The 7,639-nt window shown below is 41.0% G+C and overlaps 1 long non-coding RNA gene across 1 annotated transcript; it reads left to right on the top strand.

Annotated features, from left to right (window-relative positions):
- The first annotated feature begins 700 nt into the window (after positions 1 to 700).
- LOC147139211 (uncharacterized) lies at positions 701 to 6,318 on the top strand. Its single transcript, XR_015088851.1, has 3 exons — positions 701 to 821; positions 2,722 to 2,792; positions 5,437 to 6,318. It is a non-coding gene; the product is annotated as an uncharacterized LOC147139211 (long non-coding RNA).
- The last annotated feature ends 1,321 nt before the right edge of the window (positions 6,319 to 7,639 follow it).

Raw genomic sequence — 7,639 nt, 5'->3', positions numbered from 1 at the left:
TGTGATCATCCACCCTGAACACATCGCACTGCTCTCCCGGAGTGTAATAATGCTTGGTAGATGGCTGCCATTATGACCTTTCCGCTGAACAGCGGAACACTGTGAGCCACGTGAAATCAAATTACCGCTGCGGAGGAAGTTCACTCTTCTCACCCCGTCTTTCCGCCTTCTTTCTCTTTTGTCATTTTGCCGTTTGCTGGCCACTCCCCACCGTCCTTCCACCTTCAATCTCTTCTTCTCCCCTTGACTGCGAAAGAAGCGAGCAGGAAATTATAGGCGGGGAAAAAAAGAGAGCGCGACAAACATTTTGAGATCTCATAAATTCAATATATGTAATATTGCCCGGACGAGGCAAAAGTGCTTGGGAGTGCATTCGGCGACTCCATAAGTCACAACGTTGTCACCGAGGCGACGGTGATGCATGAGGACAATAGCACTCAGTTCATTCCAGAGCAGGTATTCTTTGTCAGATAAGCAAAACGTTAAATCCTTCTGCTGGCCTAATGTGTTTTTAATGCAGCCGCATGACTTATGTTGCTGTCGGGAGGTCGGCCTCAAAGGGGCGCCGGGATGCTTGTGGGCGGCGGACAGGGACCAGGAAAGGCGGCAAAGATTAATCTGCGTGTTGTTGGCACAGGCATCACACATTTTATCAGAGATGCGCTGACTGTGGGCCACTGAGGGGGAAAAAAAAAATAATAATAAATTCAAAACACGGGAGCCAACCATGTCAAAAGCACAGGACGAATGAAGTGAATTAGCATTGGAATACACCTGGCATTTATTCTTTTATTTTGGGATGTCGCTGGCACCGAGCTGAGGTAAGTCATTTTATTTTTGTATATTTAGTCTAGTCGAACTGTTATAAAGCGTCAGCAAGTAGGACATGAACCAGTGAAACATGCATGCAAATTGTATGGAGCAACAACATAGAAACTTGCAGCGCCAGTGCAAAGAGAATGCCATTCTGGTAGTCGGAAAAAACAACATTTTTGTACTTGCTAATTAAGATTTTGCCAACTGCCCGCATGAAGTATCACAAACAATGAATGACTGAATGAAGATATTTTCAAGTCAAATACAGTACTGCTCGATTCTCAGAGTTGTGTAGAAAAAAATGTTCCTCAACCAACAAATGAGAACGGGCTTTAAAATTCTGCTACTGGTCTACAAATCACCAAATGGCCTTGGTTCCGAAAACAGTCAAGAAATGATCATGGAATATAAACTCAGCTGGGTTTTGAGGCCAGTCGACTCGTGTCAATTAGTGGAGCCCGAAGTTCAAAGCAAACATGGTGAGTCAGCATTTACCTGTTATGCCGCATGCAAATGGGATAAGCGGTCAATAGAACTGAAGCTAGCCCCAAGTTTTAAATCCAGGTTTATAACTATGCTATTTATCCCACACATACGTATAATTAAAGTCTTTTAGTGCAATTCTATGATCCATTTTTTGGCAGCAAAATTATTTTTTTCTTTTGATTCAGTAATTGTGTCCCTTATGACTTTTCATTCACCCAATCTCAGCTAATCAACAAGAAAGTAGGAGAACAGCAGTACGCAGCCTTGACTTTTACCAATTCACCTCCTTCCTTTATACGCACACACCCTTCAGCCCCCACTGAACCAGACTTTCATCCTCCATTCTGAAAAAAAAAAAAATGCACACATGCTTGACTTGTGTCTGCATGCAAATCGAGGCTAAAAGTGAGGACATTCGTCAAGTGCAACAAAGGCGTACGGGCAAGTATGAGAAGATGGCGGTGGGGCCATGCGCATGTCTGGTGGGAAACGCCGGCTTGTGCAGGTAGCGGAGGTCTTCTTGCAGTTAATTGCGTTTGCTCGGCCGATAAATTGGCCCTGTGGTCTGAAGAAGGCCGGTCAAGCTGCCGGGCAAAGGTCACGTGTGCTTGGGGAGAGCCACTGCGTGCATGCCGCGAGCAACGTCAGCTTCGGTAAAGTCCCATTTGATTTTGCTGCGGCCATTTAAATTCATGGAGTGACACCGAAAAGGCAAGCAAAGCGATCAATCGATCAGTCCGTCATTCAATGAGATATTTCAATTGATCATTTCCTCTGTTGCGGTAATCGAGCGCCGGTTTCACCCATATGCTTACGCGAGAAAAACATTATACAAAATCGGTCTTTTTATCGTGTTTGCCAATAGATTCTTGCAAATAGTAAATGTGCATATACATTTCAAACAGGTACTTAAAATATGAACTGTGAATCAGGCTTAAGATTAGTCCGGTCAATAATTAACTACATTTCCTTTTATGAATCTGATTTGCTACTTTTATCCAGGTTTGTGTTTATTCTTTCTCATTCTTATTGTACAACTGGAAAATGTCAATTGGCATGCAACAATAGCGCGGCCTATTTGGCCTTTGTAGAGGCCAGGCTGGGTAAGTAAAGGAATACATATACCGGCGTTACGTATTCAGGATACAAAAAAAAAAAAAAAAATCTGCAAAAATTGTATTCCATTAGAGTTATAGGGAAAAAACACATAATCAGATGAAAGGTACATTTATTAAAAATGTAGATTATTTCACAAGATTACATTTTTTTTATGCAGGGAGTGAGAACACGCCCTCTCACAAAAATGTTGGCCAAGAATGCGTGTGCCGTTTATTTCTTCTTTTTTGGAACAAAATCGTTTCTCATGTTATTATGCTGTTGTTGTTCTCTGATTTCTCTCTGCCGATGTTGAACTCCCAGGCTAGGCTGCAGCTACGTTGCTCCACTCCCATTAGTGACAAATGCGAACGGTTGTGCGGCTACATTTGCAGGTAAGAATGGTTATAATAGTGGGCCAGTGTGTTGATCTTTTCCCCCTTTGTTCACCCCTTAACAAGCCTCATTGCGACCAAAGCATTTCTGTAATCAACATGATTTGTTTTATCCTCCGGCTATTTGAATTTTGGGTACTTTTTTCTTCTCCCCCAAAACCTCATTTCATCAGTGTTGAACGATGCTATCTTTGGCTTCAGGCGATATCGTATGTGACAAGCTTCCAGAGGGGCTGCGTAACAGCCACTTAACCGGAATAACAATTTTCGTTCATTATGAACAACACAATTGACTAGAGAAACATAATGATGCAGGTGGACGAAACCGTCATTTTCGATCTACATTTTCTAGCTTTTTTCTCCTGTAGCAGAGTGAGATCATTTTGTGTCGATTTTGTTTCTACTGATTTCGTTGTAATTGACCAGAGATGAGAAAGCGTGCTCCCTGATTGGCTTCGTGGACTCTGGCTGTGTTGATGTTTGATCATGGGGCCTGCATCCAAGAATTCACCATTCTTTCTTCAGGATGACGTAGAGATGGTCGTACTTTTCTGACATTAACGTTGCACTTTTTTTTACATAAGTGTTCTGAATATTTTATATATACATATATACATACATACATATACACATATATACACATATATATATATACACATATATATATATATATATATATATATATATATATATATATATATATATATACATATATTAATTCCATTGATGAATTATTATCTGTCTTGAATCTCAATCCCTCCAAGTATCTGTTTTGAGATGCAAGTGCGGTATAATAATCACCCCCCCCCCCCCATGTGGGCACACTATTGATACATAGAAATACAAAAGGACACACGCTTAGTGCAGAAGGGGCGCATATGTAGTAAACAACTTGTCAGCATGACATTGCTGGAGGCAGTACACTCCATTACCAAAATAGATCCTTGTTATTTCCGGTTTACCATCAAATCACATCACAAGTGCCTGGTAGCAGGAGGCCCAATTGTCATGCAATCGGCCTATAAAATCAGCACGACATTTAAAGGGTTTCACATGGAGTGAAAAGGGACAGATGAAATGCAAGGTGAATGTCTATATTCAACCGAGTTATTATTATTACTACTTGACAGTGGCGGCAAGTGCAATTAGGACCTGGGCCTTCGACTCTCGATACCACCGCAATCGCAATTTTTACAAATAATATGCAGCGCCTCATGCGTGCCACGTTCCGTTCGCAATAGAATTCACATTTGTTTTTGTAATGTGAATGAGTACATAAAAAAAATCGGATTGAACAAAAAATCTGAATTGGGCATCATGCCCTGTAGTGTGAACGTAGCCTTTTGTTCAAATTCAATCGAAAATGAAAGGCCTGGAAATGGAAATTGTCTGTGCGCAACATGAATGTGTACGTTGATGCAAAATGAAGGTGGCATGGTCCCGCAGGCACTGTGCTAATAATATGAGTGTGTAAATATTTCACATCTTTATTTACCAATTCATCATTTACCATATCTAATCATATACTAATGCTTCTAAGAATGGACAAAGACATTTATGACATCACATGAAAAAGTATGTTTTTTTTGTTTGTTTTTTTAATCCTATCGTCACTGACAATCAAATTGTGTGATGTGTCCTATTGCAAATTGGCAACCCATTTTCCAAACATGCACTATGGCGTTACTTATGCCTCTGGGTGTCATGACATAATTGTTGAAAGCCCTTGTCGTCGTAGCAGGACATTAAAAAGACACTTGGCCAAGCCCACATGACAGAGATCACTGTAAGATTGCCTTTTTGATCGGGGCGGCCACAAAGAATTTCATGGTAATAAATAAAGCCTGTTTTTGTAGCGCTACTTGACGTTCGCCCCCATGTTCTCGGTTATATAAAATCCCATGTATTATTTAGCGCGATTCAAAGTGAATAGTAATTAGCCCGGACCTGGTTTGATGTTGCAACTGGGGCCTGTTAAATTGATGCTGCGGAATAACCGAGACCAAAACCGAGTCAGTTCAAACCTGTTCATTTATTCATGGGAGGCTCATCAGCAGTGTGTTTGCTCAAAACTTTGCTTCTCTTATCCCCAGGGCCCTTAAGTACTATATTTATGCCTTCTCATATGCACTTTGAAATTTGGAAAGTGGGTATATCAAAAAATGTGTGATTGCACGTTGTGCTTTCTTATAAAAATATGCAAGCGCGACAATTAGCAACGCCGCCGACAATTTGGCAGCCGTAAAGGCTCATGTGTGGACTGGACACGAGCTTGTCACTTTTATAACGGTCACTGTTACTTTCATTTAGAGCTGAAAAGTTTCATGGGATGTTTTAAAGGCTACAAGAGGAAACGGATGATAAAATGTTTCAGATGAAGCAGCTGCAATGGGGTGTTGCTCTCACATGGGGTCCGCATTTGTCATGGCTGTATGTGATGCATGAACACTGAGGCTAGAAAACGTTGCGAAGACAAAAAAAAACAAATCGGCAATGGAAAATATTTGTACTTTCGCAACTCAAGCAAAAGACATTTATTCAACGGTAATCGTGTTTCCAAGCCACAAATTTAATGAGCGGCAGAGTGCTAGATTGGAATGAATTGAAACAATTTACCGTTTGAGACTCTTTTGTCTTGCGGAAGGAACATCAACTGTTCTACGGGGACAGACAACCTTTCCCGCTCGCGTTCAAAGAGTGGAAGCCTGAAGCCAAACTGCCACTTCTGGACGTCAGGTGAGTGAACCACAAGGCGGTCAGTGACCTTCTTTTAATCACTTTAGAGAATTGCACTCCCAAAAACAAACCTTGGAGAAAAAAATGAAATGGGGATAATGCAAGTAAATGATATTGGGTGCTGAGTGAAAACGCTCCGTTTATTTATCTTAATTAAATCATTAAACAATTACCTTAATTATGCGAGGTTTAATTGGATGCTGGAATGTCTCTTGGGAATTGATTTTTTTAAAAAAAATCCTTTTGTTTGTGTTCCTTCTCCTCATTTTGTTGATCCTGCGTTGAAAATCCCTGCTTGTCCGTCATTTATATTTAGCGGCTGTGCTTTTTTTTTTTTTTTTTTAATTCCTCCAGCGAGTTGCGCTGCCTTCGTCTACATCCTTGCTCTCGCTGCCTTCGAGGTGCATGATGATCTATAATTGTTTCCAAGAGCACTTCCGAGGTCCTGCCGGTTTGCGATCAACTTCAATATATTTCCCAGAATTGCCGCTGCGCCAATTTGGTTACGCCATCATCGGAATTCCATTAAAGGACAATGACAATGTCACTCTGGCTTTTCAAGATTCTGTTTTTGTTGTTTCGGAATTTATCATAAGTAACCCTCTACGTGTCTTGTCCGGGGGAGGCCGTGTGTGATGGATCAAATGTGGAGGTAAAACTTTGTGTATGTGCGTGTACATGTCAAATGAAGATTGATCTTCTTACTAACTATGAAGTTAACGTCAGATATCATCTAGAAGCACCTCACTGCAACCTGGACTGGAGGAGGAATTGCTGGCAAAGGCCTGGTGGCGGCACACCTGACAGCTTTTTGAAAAAATGATCACGTTGAATAAACACGTCAAAAATATGGCAACACCGTTTTGAATTGTACTTTTTCAATTGTTGTGATGTTTTTGTTTTATTAATACTGATGTGTGACTGTGATGTTTTCAATTTCACAAAATGAAACTCATTCAAATGATGCTTTTTGTGCAGGCTGGACGACGGTGAAGCGATGAATCAATTATTCATTCCCTCTATACTGGAAGAAAGTGACTACAGTGGAAGCATAAAAAAAAAAAAAAAAAAATCATGCCAAATCTGGGACCTTCTTACAAATTGTGCAAAATGTTCAATTACGCAATCAGCGATTTGGTTACATTATCAACCCTTTAATACAGTTTGACTTTTTAATGACATTTTTTGTAACCTTATCCATTTTTTGTTACGTTATTCAAAGTTATTATATTCTGAACTCTTATACATTTCGTCCAAAAGATTGAGCTATTGCTCACATTTTTTCTTTGTCGGTAAGAGCTGATACATTACATGCCTGACAAAGTGTAGCTCTGTCCAATATCGCTCACTGCAGTAGTGAAAAAAAAAAAAAAAAAACGTTATTAAGATCACATCAATAAAACCTGCACTGGCATCATTTGAAGAAAAACAAATCAAAGGGCTGGAATTCAAATTGCAGCCGTGACAAATTACTAGGACGTCAAATGAGTATTTTAAAAGCATTTCATTCACATGAATAATTTACAATTATTTGCGCCACGATTGTGCCGTTTCTGAAGCATTTCACGTCTGAGTTTACGGTCATAGATTTGACACAATACGATACAATATAACAAGCGGGCTACCCTTAATTGTAGAAGTGGACAAAGCACAGCCACATACGGCATTTATTCAGCTACCGCAGCTGCTCCTAGTCGAGGGCTCTTCATGCAACAGTGCAAGTTCAGCACCTCAGACAGCAACTGTCACCGCGGGAGAAGAGGGCGGCCGAGCAAAACCCGCAGACACCAACACGAGCGGTGGCAGGTCAAGGAGAGACGCTGCACGGATTACATGACTCTTGCTCTGGCTTTTCCTCATCATTCCAAAACCTCGCACAACTCTTCGTGACGACTCTCATCTTACTCGTGTTGCCGTGGCAATCGAGGGGGACGGGAAAGAGAAAGGCATTAGCGCTGAATACTACATGCGGGTTTTGTGATGCGGTACTCCTGGTTCTGGGCAACGGATTTCAACTGTGCTGGCAAAAAGTGAAGCGCAGTATCATCTTACGACGCGGCAAAGCTAAAAACCTCAATTTAGCCATCCAAATTTCACATTCCAAATGCCCA

Source organism: Filicampus tigris, chromosome 12 (assembly GCF_054856515.1).
Source record: "Filicampus tigris isolate MCC_2025a chromosome 12, RoL_Ftig_1.0, whole genome shotgun sequence".
NCBI classification, from domain to species: Eukaryota; Metazoa; Chordata; class Actinopteri; order Syngnathiformes; family Syngnathidae; genus Filicampus; species Filicampus tigris.
The sequence above is the reverse complement of the archived record's forward strand: the minus strand, read 5'-3'. Positions and strand labels throughout refer to the sequence as shown.